Genomic DNA, 17,101 nt, shown 5'->3' with positions numbered 1-17,101 from the left:
TGGTGTCATGTTGGGTACGTAATGTAATTTCTCAGGGCCTCCGTTTGCTTATTTGCTCATCTGCAAAACGGAAACAACGCAGTTAACTACTGTTATGCACCCGAGGTCTGCAATCCGCCCTTCCCCAGATTCGCGTGTTGAAATCCTAACTCCTGGTGTGATGATACTAGGACATGAGGCCCTTGAGAAATAATTTGGTCACAAGAGAGGAGCCCTCATAAATGTGACTAGTGCCTGTATATGCGGGACCTTAAACAGCTCTCTAGCCCTCTTTCTATCACTAGAGAATACGAGAACCATTTGGTACTCTGCAACCCAGAAGAGAGTTCTCACCAGTTACTTAACCATGCTGGCAGCGTGATCTCAAACTTCCAGCCTCCAGCAATGTGAGAAATGAATTTCTGCTGTTTCTAAGCCTCCCAGTCTGCGGTACTTTGTTATAGCTGCCCAGACCAGGACAGGCAGTGTGCCAGAGGGTATCTGAAGCACACGCCCACTCAGGAAGCTAGTTTTGGCTTCTGGTTCTGGCTGTGAACAAATACAACGGTGTCAGCTTGGGCCTGTCATTTAACTTCTCAGAGTCTCAGTTTTGGTATCCACAAGATGAAGCAATACAGTAAAACCCTGTTGAGAACTTCATTGTTATAAAGTGAAATTTGTCAAAACTAGTGACTGTAAAGATTATCATCCTTACCGTGATACATTTTTGACAGTAAAACGGATGCTACTGAGCCTTTTCAGGCTGCACTGGGTGAATTGCAGCTGGGATTGGGACTGGCCTTCCACCACCCCATGGAGCAAATTTTAAGTCCAGTGTTTGGTGTACCCATTGCTTATGATAACTCTCCTAGTTACTACACATATAATAAATGAGGACATATTTAAAATTTTTTTCCCATAAGGTAACTGTTCAGTTCAGTCGCTCAGTTGTGTCCAACTCTTTGCGACCCCGTGAACCACCAGGCCTCCCTGTCCATCACCAACTGCCGGAGTCTGCCCAAACCCATGCCCATTGAGTCAGTGATGCCATCCAACCATCTCATCCTCTGTTGTCCCCTTCCCCTCCTGCCCCCAATCTTTCCCAGCATCAGGGTCTTTTCCAATGAGTCAGCTCTTTGCATTAGGTGGCCAAAGTATTGGAGCTTCAGCTTTAACATCATTCCTTCCAAAGAACACCCAGGACTGATCTCCTTTAGGGAGATCCAACCAGTCCATCCTAAAGGTAACTGTAAGTACAAATATACAGTCATATATTCTTTCAGTCCAGTTTAGTTCAGTCACTCAGTCATGTACAACTCCTTGTGACCCCATAGACTGCAGCACGCCAGGCCTCCCTGTCCATCACAAACTCCTGGAGCTTGCTCAAACTCATGTCCATCGAGTCGATGCCATCCAACCATCTCATCCTCTGTTGTCCCCTTCTCCTCCTGCCTTCAATCTTTCCCAGCATCAGGGTCTTTTCCAATGAGTCAGCTCTTTGCATCAGGTGGCCAAAGTATTGGAGCTTCAGCTTCAGCATCAGTCTTTCCAATGCATATTCAGGGCTGATTTCTTTTAGGATTGATTGGTTTGATCTTGTAGTCGCAGGGACTCTCAAGAGTCTTCTCCTACACCACAGTTCAAATGCATCAATTCTTTCATGATCAGCTTTCTTTGTAGTCCAACTCTCACATCCATACATGACTACTGCAAAAACCATAGCTTTGACTAGACAGACCTTTGTCAGTAAATTAACATCTCTGCTTTTTAACATGCTGTGTAGGTTTCTCATAGCTTTTGTTCCAAGGAGCAAGTGTCTTCTAACTTCACAGCTGCAATCACCATCTGCAGTGATTTTGGAGGCCAAGAAAATAAAGTCTGACACTGTTTCCATTATCTCCCCATCTATTTGCCATGAAGTGATGGCACTGGATGCAATGATCTTTAGTTTTTGAAAGTTGAGTTTTAAGCCAACTTTTCACTCTCCTCTTTCACTTTCATCAAGAGGCTCTTTAGTTCTCTGCTTTCTGCCATAAGGGTGGTGTCATCTGCATATCTGAGGTTATTCATATTTCTTCTCCCTGCAATCTTGATTCCAGCTTGTGTTTCATCCAGTCTGGCATTTTGCAAGATGTACTATGCATATAAGTTAATAATCAGAATGACAGCAAACAGCCTTGACATACTCCTTTCCCAATTTGGAACCAGTCTGTTTTTCCATATCTGGTTCTAACTGTTGCTTCTTGATCTGCATGCAGATTTCTCAAGAGGCCAGTCAGGTGGTCAATTCCCACCTGAAAACTCTTGAAGAATTTTCCGCAGTTTGTTGTGATCCACGCTGAAACTCCAGTACTTTGGCCACCTCATGCGAAGAGTTGACTCATTGGAAAAGACTCTGATGCTGGGAGGGATTAGGGGCAGGAGGAGAAGGGGATGACAGAGGATGAGATGGTTGGATGGCATCACCAACTCGATGGACGTGGGTCTGAGTGAACTCCGGGAGTTGGTGATGGACAGGGAAGCCTGGCATGCTGCGATTCATGGGGTCACAAAGAGTCGGACATGACTGAGTGACTGAACTGAACTGAACCGAACACAGTCAAAGTCTTTGGCAAAGTCAATGAAACATGAGTAGATTTTTTTCTGGAACTCTCTTGCTTTTTCATGATCCAGTGGATGTTGGCAATTTGATCTCTGATTCCTCTGCCTTTTCTAAAAGCAGATTGAACATCTGGAAGTTCTCGGTTCACATACTGGTGAAGGCTAACTTGGAGAATTTTGAGCATTACTTTACTAGTGTGTGAGATGAGTGCAGTTGTGCAGTAGTTTGAACTTTCTTTGGGATTGGAATGAAACCTGACCTTTTCCAGTCCTGTGGCCACTGTCGAGTTCTCCAAATTTGCTGGCATATTGAGTGCAGCACTTTTACAGCATCATCTTTTAGGGTTTCTAATAGCTCAGCTGGAATTCCATCCCTCCACTAGCTCCTCATCACTATGAAGTGATGCTTCGTAAGGCCCCCTTGACTTCACATCCTGGGTGTCTGGCTCTAGGTGAGTGATCACACCATCGTGATTATCTGGGTTGTGAAGATCTTTTTTGTATATTTCTTTTTGTGTAGTAATTCTTGCCACCTCTTCTTAATATATTCTGCTTCTGTTAGGTCCATACTGTTTCTGTCCTTTATCGAGCCCGTCTTTGCATGGAATGTTCCCTTGGTATCTCTAATTTTCTTGAAGAGATCTCTAGTCTTTCCAATTCTATTGTTTTCCTCTATTTCTTTGCACTGATCATGAGGAAGATTTTCTCATCTCTCCTTGCTATTCTTTGGAACTCTGCATTCAGATGGATATATCTTTCCTTTTCTCTTTTGCCCTTTGCTTCTCTTCTTTTCTCAGCTGTTTGTAAGATCTCCTCAGACAACCATTTACCTTTTTGCATTTCTTTTGCTTGGGGATGGTCTTGATCACTGCCTCCTGTACAATGTCACGAACCTCCATCCATAGTTCTTCTGGCACTCTGTCTATCAGATTGAATCCCTTGAATCTATTTGTCACTTCCACTGTATAATCATAAGGGATTTTATTTAGGTCATACCTGAATGGTCTAGTGGTTTCCCCTGCTTTCTTCAATTTAAGTCTGAATTTGGCAATAACTAGTTCATGATCTGAGCCACAGTCAGCTCCTGGTCTTGTTTTTGCTGACTGTATAGAGCTTTTCCATCTTTGGCTGCAAAAAATATAATCAGTGTGATTTCAGTATTGACCATCTGGCAATATCCATGTGTAGAGTTGTCTCTTGTAATTTCCCAATAATCCCATGTTTTATGCAGCTGAATTGTGGCCCTCATTTATCCCCCTTCATATGTAGAGTTTTATTGTAACAGTACAGTGAACTATCAGATGACTTTCTGATGACTATCTTACAGGTGACTCTGTCCCAGGTTTGTGACAAGGATCACATGAGCATCTGTAAAGAACAGTGCTTTGAAAACCATAAAAGCTTATGGGAATATTAGGTATTTTCACCAAATGCAGGAAAAACGTGAATGACAGTAATCACACTGGAACATAAAAGTCAGTGGCAGAGAGATGACATGGGCAGACATAAAAGCTGTGTAAACAAGAAAGCAGTTCTATCTCCTCTCCAGCGCTTATCTCCGGAATATGACCTTTGGGGAAATTGTGGTGAACACATCTTTAGTCAAAAATAAGGAAATAGAAATGGAAGCAAAAAACAGGTATGCGTACAGTATTATCCAAGCTGAATTTCCCTGCCAGCTAAGTGCATTATAGCATAATTGTTACTGTCACTGACTCCAATGTGTTATTAAGTACAGAGAATTATAATGATGATTGCTGTTGTTGCAGTTGTGTAGTAAATTGACTCTTTTAAGGCACTTGAAAACATCGCACAATTTTCCTGTAGGAGCAGCCCATGGAGGGGTAGTTAGTCGCTGTGCCTGGGCATGCAAGCGTGTGAACTTTAGCCTCAGATATGTTCATCACTTGCCTTGTTCCCTGTATGAAATCGGGATGTTAGTACTTCATTCCCATTCATTGATTCACATTTAATCATTCATTTACATACACTTACTTGAGAGCTCACTACCTGCCAGGTGCTTCCTACAGCAAAGAACCATACTGCAAAGATGATGTCCGTTTCCTGCTCACATCCCCTGAACCTCCAGCCCACTTGTGAGGTTTCCAGCTGCCAGCATCCGTATCTTTTTGCCTGACGATGTTCTTCAAGGCAGTGGAAAGTCGCTTACCATCACTCCCAGCAGCCCTTAAATAACAGCTGGTAGGAGTTTGTGTATCAGTACCCTCGCTCCCTCACCTTTCAGGTGGGATAACTCTGAGGCATTTATTTTGCATAGTTTCCTGCGTCACCCCTTGGGATTAAAATTCAGTTACCCAGAATGGCAGTGACTTGATAAAACAATTTTTATTTATCGCTTCCCCTTCCTGCTTTTATTGCCCTAGTGAGACTGTCTGGGATCTCTTCCCAAATAAAGTACTTAAATGCAATCCTCATTTTAGAGTCTGCTTCTTGGAAGAATGCAAATATTCACACCATAGCATGGGATATGGAATTTAACACAGGACTTTTTTCTTATGTGAAAATGAAAGGCCATGAGGAAGTGAAGGTCTGGAAGGGGGAAGTCACAGTGTCAGAGAAACAGTCTCTTGTCATGCTTGCCTGAAGCACAGGCTGGGAAGACAGTTGGAACTTCAGGAAAATCCAAGATGCTACGTGTGCCTGACTGCTGACATGAAACTCCAAGGGAGGTGCTTGTGGAAATGGATGTGGAAATTGCTGTCTCTGCAGAATCTGTCCCTTGGACAGGGTTCAGTGAGATGCCTTGTGGTGAACTTGGGGCGACTGCTGGTCAGAAGGGCTGGCAGCCAGGAATGTGAGCTAGATGTGGACTGAGAGGAGAAGGTGGGCAACTGGGGCCCTCTGGGCGTATGGCCATTTGTTTCTCTTCCTGTTTGACCATTATGACCTCCTAAAGAAATGGCCTCTGCTTTTCTTCTGCCTTCAAGATCTCACATGACTTCCTGTTAGTCATCTTTAACCTAGAGCCATAAGGAAGGGCATTCTAGGAAATGTACGTCCAAGCCCCAGAGAGGAGTGATGGTGCCAAGTCGCCCACACATGATCTTAGAACACTTAACATATGGCCTCATCATTGGATTTTTCTGCCTTGGGGCTCACTCTGGATGGGGAGTAGGCCACCTACAGCCCATGGGACAAATCCTACGCACTGCCTGTGATTATAAATAAAGTTTTATTGGAACCCAGGCATGTCTATTCATCTTCCATGGCTGCTTTATCCCTTTTTTCCAGTAGTCATGTATGGATGTGAGAGTTGGACTGTGAAGAAAGCTGAGCACCGAAGAATTGATGCTTTTGAACTGTGGTGTTGGAGAAGACTCTTGAGAGTCCCTTGGACTGCAAGGAGATCCAACCAGTCCATTCTGAAGGAGATCAGCCCTGGTGTTCTTTGGAAGGAATGATGCTAAAGCTGAAACTCCAGTACTTTGGCCACCTCATGTGAAGAGTTGACTCATTGGAAAAGACTCTGATACTGGGAGGAATTGGGAGCAGGAGGAGAAGGGGACGACAGAGGATGAGATGGCTGGATGGCATCACTGAGTCAATGGACATGAGTTTGGTGAACTCCAGGAGTTGGTGATGGACAGGGAGGCCTGGCATGCTGCAATTCATGGGGTCGCAAAGAGTCAGACACGACTGAGCGACTGAACTGAACTGAACAGTGAAAGAGTAGTTGTGACAGGTACGGTACAGCCACCAGGCCTAAAATATGCACTAACCAGCCCTTTACAGAGGGTGTTTGCCAGCCCCTGCTGTGGGTGGGGGTCTGTGGGGGTGGGGGCTGTTTTGTTAATACTCAGTTCTGTGTCTCATTGGCAGTTTCTTGCACACTGCTCGGAGGAGTCTGACAAATATTTCTGAAGTGATTGAGTTTGAGCAATAAAACATAAAGCTATACAATTGTTAACATAAGAATTGATACATTAAGAAATATAAGTAGATAAAGTTGCTGGAGAAACCAGGAGCTTTGCTCTTTGTGGCAGAATATATGAATTATTATCAGGTAGTATAGAAGCTAGCAGGAAATCTTGGATTGATTTGAAGAAGTACTCAAAAGAGAAATGTAAAATAGAAAAATTAGAAACCTTAGGTTTTAGACCCAACCCTGTCGCTTTCAAGCTGTGTGATCTAGAGCACGTTATGAAGGGCTCTCTGAGCCTCCTTTCCCTAGGCTGAGGGATACGTGTGAGAATACCGTCTTGACCGGATTCAGGTTTTTGTGGCAAGCCAATGACATGATGGTGTGAAATGCTCTGGAAACAGCACTGCCCAGGTAGAAGGGACTACTTTGCAATCGGAAATCACTTTCAAAATTAATATGGAGCTCCAGGTTGGTCAAGGCCATGTTCTCTTTGTACCTTCCTAAGAGTTTTAAACCTCAAAGGTTTGGCTGAGTCAACCAGGACCCATGACTGTGCCTTTGATGTGAGCCGAGACGCCCTGGATGTCAGAATACTGGCTGGTGTGTTAGTGGGAAATGGCCTTTTCCTTCTTAAAACTCTTTAGGCCTTCAGTTTTCCCTGGCAGTGGGGTTCATATTTTTACAGAGCAGCATCTGATTTGTCAGCAACCTTTAGGGAGCTTATTGATTTAACACTTCTTCAGAGATACTAAGAAATACGTGGTCTGCTGGAAGCAACAGGGAGCTGTGCCTTGAAAGGGGAATATGATGGCTTGTTCCCAGCTATCCTGGCTCAGAACCTCTGGTTAGTCACTGTTTTTCAGAAAATTGTTTTAAATAAAGTCTCTGTTCCATTGGGGCAGCCTTCTTTTGCTTCCTCCCTTTCTGGCAATCGACGGGAATTGCAGTGTCCAGGTGTGGTATGTAGCACACTATTGCTGAATGGGGTCATTTCATGATGAAATAAGCTAAATGGAAGAGAAATCTGCTTTGGTAAAATGCTGAAGTTCACTGTGTCAAAGCAATCAGCTTCCAGAAATGATTTGCAAGAACCCATTTCTTTATTGTTCCAGAGCACTAATGCAAAACAGAATCTGTGGAACTGATCCTGGAACCAGCCTGTGCAAGGAGGGCAGGGCTCCTCAGAAGGAAAAGGAAGGGGCTCATCTTAAGGGCTTCCCAGGTGGCGCTAATGGTAGAGAACCCACCTGCCAATGCAAGAGATGTAAGAGACCTGAGTTCAATCCCTGGGTCAGGAAGATCCCCTGGAGGAGGAAATGGCAACCTATTCCAGTATTCTCGCCTGGAGAATCCCATGGACAGAGGAGCCTGGTGGGCTACAGTCCATGGGGTCACAAAGAGTTGGACATGGCTGAAGTGAGTGAGCACACACACAGATCTTAGAATGAAATCCTCCAGGGTGGCACTCCCCAGCATGCTTCTGTCTCCATCTCATTCCCCCATACAGTCCCCACTTCCAAGGCAGGGTTGCTCTGCCTGGACTCTGTTTGATTTGTGGATTAAATAATGTGCTGTCAAGGTCAGCAAAGCCTTTTGGCTTTCTTTCCTTCCTTCATGCTGAGTCTCCTAGTGTGGGTGAAGCCGAAGGACTCATTCTTCTTAGTCCACCATTTCATCCTTTGATTTTGTCTCCAACACTTTGATTTGCAGGAGAAGTAGGAGGCAAGGGGGCGTGATGATGGTGTGGGAATATTTGAAAACTTCCCATTCAGTTGATTCAACCTTCAAGACAGGCCTAGGGGCCAGGAATCCTGCGGTTATTTATTCATCCATCCATCCTGTTCTTCCTGGGGCACTCTGAGTTGTAGCTCTGAAACTCCAGAATCCCAGGAAGCCCCTCAGTCTCGTGTAAATAGAGAACTGACCTCCCTAGACCCGGTTTCATCCTCTAAGCTAAGCCACATGCCCTTACCACAACTTCTAATGGGGTGCCTTGTGCTGGGGGTTTTGGAAGTTGCCTTGGGTCTAAAGTAAGTGCTGCTTAAAGCTTTTTATTTATTTTTTTTTAAACTTTACATAATTGTATTAGTTTTGCCAAATATCAAAGTGTTTAATTCTCAGTTGTCTTCTCTTCCTTGCACCTGTTCTCTTCTCCTGGAACCCCCTGGAGACAGGAGATGAAGGGCAGCACGGGTTGTCTGCTCTAATGGCTCAAAAAGCAGCTCTCAGTGTCCGAGACATAGATACACAGGGACCCTGTGGTGAGGGGACAGGGAGAGCAGGGAGACCAGGAGAGCAGAGAGGTTTGTGGGGACCAAAGAAGAGAAAGGAAAATGAAGGTTTTTAAGAAAGTGGGTTACTTCTCCAGAGGGCTCTCATTTGGGTGGAAGTATCTTTAGGTCCGCAGCGCTGAGTTTGCATGTTGAATGGGCCCTGAGCTGGGCTCCGGAGGTCCTTGGGTGAGGGGACACAGCCCTGCTCCCAGGGGGCTCCTCACCTGCTCTCCCAGAGGCTCTCAGCGGCTTGAGCTTGCTTCCCTGCTTATGTGTCTGGGAAGGAAGGCTTGTGCTGGGGCCACCTGGAGCTGCACGCCGTGGCCTCTGTTCTCAGCTGGGAGACTGCCTGGAGTCCTGGGGAAGAGGGGGTACCTCTGGCTTCTTGTCCTGGGATGAAGAGCTTTTGCCATCCAGCACACAGGGCCCTGGTCAATGTCCCTGGCTGGCGATGAAAGCTCCTCACAGCAAATTTGAGATGACCTGTTTGCCTTCTGGCCAGAGGGGCGAGCTCTCTGTCCTTAAGAGATATCAATCATTGTTCCACAGCCGAATTCTGGAGAATTGCTTAATCTTGTCTTTAAGGTCATCCCAGATACTGAATGGATAACTTTTCTTTTTTTTAAACTATGGGTCTGGTTATCAGTACCTAATAGATATATTTTACAAAAATCCAAAGTTTTTCATTCTTTTGAAAAGTTAGCAACTCTGGGAATCCCAGGCCCCATTCTTTGAATAATGACAGCCCACTGGAGTTGAATAGGGGCTGTCTGTTTTAGAGGCAGCGTGAAGTTCTGGGTCCCCAAAACCAGCCCTCGCACCCCTGCTGTCTCTCACATTGTAGTGGGCAGTGGCTGTTTCTCATCCCTGCTTGCCCCTTTCTCAATTGTGTCACCTCCTGGAGCCTACAGATATTACAGTCTGCCAACCCTGAGTTAGTCTGTAATCAGGGCTAACCCTCTTCCATAGCGACAATTTGATTCCTCATTTCCCTCTCCCCTCCCGTTCTACCCCTTCCTCCCTCCTCCCCCAGGCTCTCACTAACAAGCAGTGAGATGCTTTATGTAGAATTGGGCATCACTTGGAACGTACATAGACCAAACATTTACAGACTGTGTCCACTTCAAAATAGCCGCCTAAATCAGCAGATCTCCGAGTGTGGTCCTCCCTCCCTCTCATCAGCAAATCTCCTGAGATTTTATTATAAATGCAGATTCTCAGGCTCCACCTGGATCTCCTGGATCAGAAACCCTGGGGGCAAGACCCAGCAGTCTGTTTTAACAAGCCTTCCGAGAGGTTCTGACACACCTAAGTCTGAGAGCCGCTGGCCTGCACTTTCCTGAGGCGTCATTTGCTGAAAACAGCACCTGAGTGCAGTGAAGGTGCTTTACTCCTTTGGTGCTCTTCTGAGCATCACGGAGACCCCTCGTTGTTTTCTCTCCATATGCAGTCTCAGTGGAAGTCTTGTCCAGTTTCACTTCTGTGATGTGTTTATTGTGGGCCAGTGTTTATTTTCCTGTCATGGGCAAAAAGAAGGGAAGTGGTAAAGACGCTCCCGTGCGGTCCATTAGTCTTGACTGCGTGTTATTAGTTCCTTCATTGTTCCTTGGGTGTAAAGCTTCTCTCTTCCGACAGATTTAAGTTCCTTGCAGGCAGGAGCTGAAAGCTCAGTGAAGTCTGGCTGATTGATTTGAAGGAAACAGCTTCATTTGCCTCTTTAGCCAAAGGTGGTGGTAGGGATGGAACAACTACTTCATGTTCAATTGAGGATGGCTTTGGCAGCAGGAGTCTGGGGTGACTCCCAGTCCGGCTCTCCTGGATTCAGGAACCTTTGCCAGATGGCGTGAGTCATCCCAGTGGAGGATCCCAATGGCATGAGTCCTCCCAATGGCTCACAGAGGATCCTGCAGACGCACCTCTGAGAACAAAGCTGTCTCCCCAGCACGCTGATCACTGTGCCAGGACAGAGAGGAACGCTGCTTCCGGGAAGATGCAATGGCTAATGAGTAACGATTGGGTGATGGTGGCAAGGCCTTGGATGGTGCCATCATTTAATACCAGGGTTGAGTCAGTAGCTATATCCATTCTTTTGGATTCCCTGGAAATCTAGGCAAGGAGAGGGTAAGAAATATGTTACATGGCTTCTGAGGGGCTGTTCATTCATTCATTCATTCACTCACTATTACTCCATATACCCTCTTAAGCCCCTGCTGTGTCCCAGGCAGTGAAGGTTTTGTGTATGTGTGAGAGAGAAGTTTCTTTTCCTTCATGTTCCAAATAGTGGCTTTGATGCTTTTGCAATTGATTTCATTAATAAAGTTAATTTTATTCAAAATATCAGAGAAATGGCTATAAAAGAATGCTAATTTCTGAATTAGTATTTTGAGCTAAGGCCCTTGGTGTTTTTAAGGGAAGACTGCTGCGGTCATATTGGAAAGTCAGGAACATTGCTTCTGTTTTTCTCCTCTCTCACACGAGCTGGGTAGGCTCCTGCCCTGGGAATGAGTGTCTGAAACCTCCAGGACTCTGCCGTACTTTTCTCCCAGCTCTTGGGATGTATCCAGTAGATGAGCCCTCCCTTACGGGTCTTTCTTTGTTTTGGATCAGAAAACTGATGAGAAACTTCTTTCTCTTCCAGTTCAGCTTTTCCTTCTCTGCCCTTTTGCTCTGCACACATACACAGGTGACACGGACAGCACTTAGAAAAGGTGCTCAGGGGGACGTGTGCATTTCAAGCCTCTCCTGCTGACTGCATCCATCACCGTGTTTCTCTATGAGCTTCGAGCCAAGGTGGAGATTCTAATGGAGAATGGTGACGTGGAAACTGGACTTACTTGCAGACAGCCATGACCTCACCCTCTTCAGCTCTTTTGGAATTTCGGAATGAGGGGATTGTCTCAATGGCAGAGTTTTACTCGGAGGAAATCCTGCCTGCTCTCCCGACTAGCTCCATACTGCTGTATCCCTTTGCCTTATTTTCGGTCATGATGGGGGTGGGAGGTGTTCTGATTTATTCTAGGGAGAAGAAGCTTCTGTTTCCATTTCTTTGATAATTTGAAAGCCTGTGTTGGGAGATAGGCGGGATGCTGAAGGCTGCTGCTCCTGGCTGTGTTCAGGAATTTTTATTTTGGGGCAGACTCCTTGGTTTAACCCATAAGACCTTTGATGATCAAACACTTGGAGCCTTGTATAAATCATAATTATTGGAGAATTTTGAGGATAGTTATGTGCCACACAAAGTAGAGATGGAAATATATGGGATGGCGCAAGAGCCTTTGAATCTCACATCAGAGGAAAAACTTATCCAGTAGGGGTAAGAAATTAGGAAGGAAGGATACTGGAGCTTAGACGCGGTTGCACGCAGAGAAGATGCCTGGTGTGTCTGAGGGCTGAGGGTATTGGCTTGCAGTTTCTCATTTAGAACCAGTCTTTAGCCTCATCCCCCAAAGAGGCCCTCACAGTAGGCGAGGCACAGGCTGCTGACCTTGTCTGGAGAAGAGTTGGGGGGTAGCACCCCACCTCTCACACTGGAGTGGGACCAGGAAGTAGGCTAAGAGTTGAGAGCTGGTGGGACCACTGGGCATCTGTGTGGCCTTGGGTGTAGGGACCTCATGAGAGAGGCTGTGGGTTATTTATCCCAGGCCAGGAACAGATGGGGACTTAGCCCAGAATCAGAGTCACCCATGGCAGGGAAGAGATGGAGCTCCCAGTTCAGCTACTGAGCTTTGCTTCTGCTGAGGGAACCATAGGTGTGTTCATAGACATGTGTTTCAGCAGTCTATTGCTGCAAAATGAACCAGACACTAGCTTAAGCCATTGGCATGAGTTTAAACTCAGAATAGTCCTTAGTTTTGCTCACCAGCCTGGGGCTGGATAGCTGGGCCCAGCGGGGCCCTTCTTGCTCAGGCTCTTTTGTGTGGATGCAGTCAGGAGGCACTTGGGGCGGGCTTCCCTTGACTGTCTGCTTACACTTCTCACCCCAGGCCAGGAAGACTCAGACCGTTGAGGGCAGGCACATCAGTGCTGCTCAGGCCTCTCTCTTTCTCCGTGCGGTCTTGTCGTAGCGCAGCCACCAGTCCCAGACATCTCGGGTGGTGGCTGAAGGCTCCCTGAGCCAGTGTCCCCAAAACAGCTTACAGAAACCACGTGGCCTTTTCTAAACTGGTCTCAGAACCATGGGGCAGCGCTTCTGCATTCTCTCCCTGGATGCAGTTACAAAGTCCTGCCCGGGTTCAAAGGGAGGCAATAGACTCCACATCTTGATAGGGGGAGTGTCAAAAAATTCACAGGGAAACTGCCAAACCTCCCCAGCTTGATCATAAAGAACTCCGAGGAGCCCAGCTTCAGAGGAGGCCCAGGCACTGATGACCCAGAGCAGCGCCCCTCCCCCAGGCCAGGAGAACGCACGTCTCAGGAACTCAGGTTGGCCACGGGACGAAGATTAGAGCAAGGGAGAAGGATGCCATCTTGAACTGACTGAATTTAAATCTGGAATCGATCATGATTAAGTCTGCCAATTACTGATTTACATTGACTGGGAACATTTTTTCAATTCCAAGTAGGAAAAAGAGTGGCCAAAGAACTCAAGTTTAGTTATCAAAAAATAAAGTTCCAGATTGTACATCTGAAGCTGTGACTGTTCCAGTTCATGGTGGGGACTCTGGAAAGATGGCAGTTGACTGACCTCCTCAAACGCAACTTCCGTGCAGGCAGGATGATGTGGGGACCCTCAGCGGGCCTTGGGCTTGGCTGGAGTCTTTGGAAGGAACTATCTTAAGACTTCTTCCGCTTTCTGAGCCTAATAGGAGCTGAGGGGCACTGTAGAGAGCTGTGGGGTGAGGAGCCAGGTACAGGTTCCTGGAGAAAGCATGGCCTAAGCGGTCTGCGGCCTGTGACGGGGGAAGAGTACTGGCCCTATGCATGCTTCTGGGACTTCTTCCTGGTGCCAGATCCTGAGAAGTTGTGAGGGATCTGAAGTAGGCAGTGAATCATCCCTACTTTTGACGCCCAGAAGTGCTGGTGTTTGCCAACGCGGCTGAGGGGCCCAGATGCTTTGTCTTGAGGTGTCCTGGGGATGACACCTCGCAGGTGGGTCCCCACTGACCCACAGGGCAGGCCGTGAACCATTTCTGGCCACTAACGTGCCCCAGGAAGTGGACCCAGGGAAGTATCGAGGTATTTTATAGCCAACATAGGTCATATTTTAATACTCCTGCCTTTATATGACAACGTTATTTTCAGAGATAATCATGTAGTATTTGGTAACAATAATTTTAATTGTTCTTTATAAACAAGAATGAACAAAGAAGAAGAAATTGTAATTTTCAAAATGTTATTCAAATTCAGGAAGATGTTAGATGTATGAACTAAAATTTCGCTTCCCAAATGAAATATTTTGGCTTACAGTTCATACTTCGTTTCATTAAAAAAGATTTTAAACACAGATAACGCCACTGTAATAGAACTGAAGTGACCCAGGTTCTCTTTCTTGGCCACAGTAGCTACCGTGCTGTCACTGCTCACTTAGAGCCCACTGTGCCGACACAGGGACACTTGGTACCCTGGGGGCTGGAGACAGACCTGAACCGGAGGGTTTCCAACTCGCTGTGAGCTTATTCTTCACAGAAGCTCAGCACTGAGTCGGGTGTACTGGAGGCCAACTGTGCAACTGAAAGTTTTATGAATTAGCTTCTATGTAGAATGTAGTGTCTATTAAGAGATAAGTGACAAAAATGTGCTAATTTGAAGCTAGCGTATGTATAATTCAAACCCTACTATAACCACAGCCATTGTTTAAAACTTAGACCAACAGAAGAGTGTTGGGAGAGAGGAGTATTTTATCACTGACATTGTTTCAATTGCCATCCACAGTGAAGATAAAGAGGTTCTATGCTTGTTTACATTTCCCTGCAGATGCTCTTAGCAGCTGGCATGCAGGGCAGACTGTGGCCAGTGCTCCGCTCTTGGTGCAGCCCTGGGCTCCAGAGACAAGGGTAGAGAGATCTCAAATTCAGAGCAAGAAAGAAGAACAGCGGGACCCCTGTCCAGGCAGCATCTCAAAGAAATGAAGGTGCTGGGAGGCCTGTTCAAGAGCTCACGTGAAAGGGCAAGAAGCCCACTAAAGGTAATTTGACTTTAGCACAAAGAAAAGAACATTCTGTGGAACCAAGACCATGATCTTTTAATTTTAAATTCTTGCAGATGAGTGGAAGAGGATGGTGACAATTGAGATTTGAACCAGGAGGGTGAGAGCAGAAAGATGGAGCAAATTTGCATAGGGAAGAAAATCATTAAGAAAGGACTTAACAGATTTGTACATAGGCCCCCAAGACCCTAACGTATGAACAGCAAAGTTCCAGGAAGGGCAAAGAAGGGATGCTGGAGAGCTTATTTGTAAACAGATAATAAAAAGAAATTCATCTGCACTGAGGAGAGAGTTGAGGCTAAAGAAAACCCTTAGCCTGCAGACTGAAGTGTTCCAAGCACCAGGCAGTATTGAAGAGAAGAACCATGTAACTAAATGTGTCTGCCAGAATTCCTAAACCTAAAGGGTAAAGAGAAAAATTTATATCCTTCAGACAGAAAAATAAAGTTAGGCAGAAAAAAAGAATCAAATTGTCACTGGAACTGTATTCTGACAACACTGCAAATTAGAAGATAGCAGAATGATGTCTACATACACTTCCAAGAGGAAAGGTCTCTGCCTGAGGAGTCTTATTTGCAGCCAAAATATTATTCACCTGTCAGGGTGGAGGGGTGAGATTTATGGATTTGCAGTAAGTCAGATAAAATAACTCAGAAAGAACTCTAAACAGACCCCAAAGCGTAAGCAATGGCCAGCGATGGGATAGAAAGGAATATGTAATTTAAGTGCTAAATGGAGGCTCTGAAGGCGGGAGAGGCCTCTCGCTTGGTAACAATTTGCAGTCAAAGCACCGCCTGTCCTGGTAAACCCGGGGAGGGGGTGCATGCGTGCGTGCTGTCACTTCAGTCAGGGGTCTGACTCTTTGCGACCCTATGGACTGTACCCGCCAGGCTCCTCTGTCCATGGGATTCCCAGGCAAGCATACTGGAGTGGGTTGCCATTTCTGCCTCTAGGGGATCTTCTGGACCCAGGGATGGAATCTATATCTCTTCTGTCTCCTGCATTGGCAGCAGGTTCTTTAGAGGAAAGGCATTTGGGAAGTCTCCTCTTTCAGGGGAGGAGGAGGAAGAGACATGAAGAGGCCAGGCTCGTGTCACTTGCTGTCTGTCCAGGGACCCTGCTTAGAGGGCTTCCAGTTTGGTGTGATGTTCTGCTGTGGCTGTTCTGAGCATTAATAATGTCCTGAGAGGATTAATAATTAGTATTGCAATGGGGCCAAAACATGTAGCTGGGACTGAATAGAGATCTTCGGCAGACAAAATTTAAATCATGGATAGGCTAAGTTGAAGATTCTGAGTTTCTTTGAGGGGGAAAGAGTCAATTTTTTTTTTTTTTCCTGGTCAGAACATGGTGGTTGGAGAACTTGATTAAACAGAAAAAGAGAGAAAAAGAGAGAGGGGACAAATTTAGAGAGTGACATTGACATATATACACTACCATTGTAAAACAGAAGCTAGCAAGGAACTGCTGTACAGCACAGGGACCTCAGCTCCGTGCTCTGTGATGACCTAGAGAGGTGGGAGGGAGGTCCAAGGGGGAGGGGATATATGTATACAAATAGCTGATCACTTCATTGTATAGTATAAACTAACACAACATTGTAAATGAATTATACTGCAATTTAAAAAAAAGCCTTACTCAAAAAAAAAAAAATGTTGATACTAGCTTCTCTGAAGTTTATAGCTGATAACATGCAAAATTTGGGGCCAGAGGCTATAACTTCCTCACCTGTGATTCCTCATTGCTTTCTCATACAGAAGCTGAACAAGGTGGAGTGAAAGAGCTTCCTGCGTCTCCCAGGGAACCCTACAGTGCGTGCAAAGCCATCAGTTTTGAAGAATGTAGTCTTCCTTAGCTATGGAAAACATTCTCTCAATTGAGAGAGGTTTTATTTTCAATGAAAACATTTCAAAAACTGCCGGGTGTCGTGCCAAAGGTTCCTGGAGATACAGGATAAACAGATCCAGGCTGCCATCCACACTTTAGGAAGAACGGCTCATGTCTCTCGAGTGGGATCACTCACCTCCGTTCTCCTCTCGGCGGCTTTCTCAGTTTTGCCTTGCTATGACTGCTTCTCTTCCAGCTTCAGATGTCTGCTCCATCATATCCGCTAAGGTGGCATCTGTGGCTTTTGCTCTCTAGCCCCCATGGTCTCTTCTGCACTTGCCCTGATTTTGTTCTGGCAAATCCTTTCCCACCCAAATCTCAGGACTAGGGTGG

The 17,101-nt window shown here is 45.9% G+C and overlaps 1 long non-coding RNA gene across 1 annotated transcript; it reads left to right on the top strand.

Moving 5' to 3' along the window:
* Window positions 1-11,775: 11,775 nt before the first annotated feature.
* Window positions 11,776-16,798, top strand: LOC133234931 (uncharacterized). Its single transcript, XR_009732365.1, has 3 exons — window positions 11,776-12,049; window positions 14,650-14,860; window positions 16,639-16,798. It is a non-coding gene; the product is annotated as an uncharacterized LOC133234931 (long non-coding RNA).
* The last annotated feature ends 303 nt before the right edge of the window (window positions 16,799-17,101 follow it).

This window comes from Bos javanicus, chromosome 22 (assembly GCF_032452875.1).
Source record: "Bos javanicus breed banteng chromosome 22, ARS-OSU_banteng_1.0, whole genome shotgun sequence".
NCBI lineage: Eukaryota > Metazoa > Chordata > Mammalia > Artiodactyla > Bovidae > Bos > Bos javanicus.
This window is presented reverse-complemented; position numbering and strand designations above follow the sequence as displayed.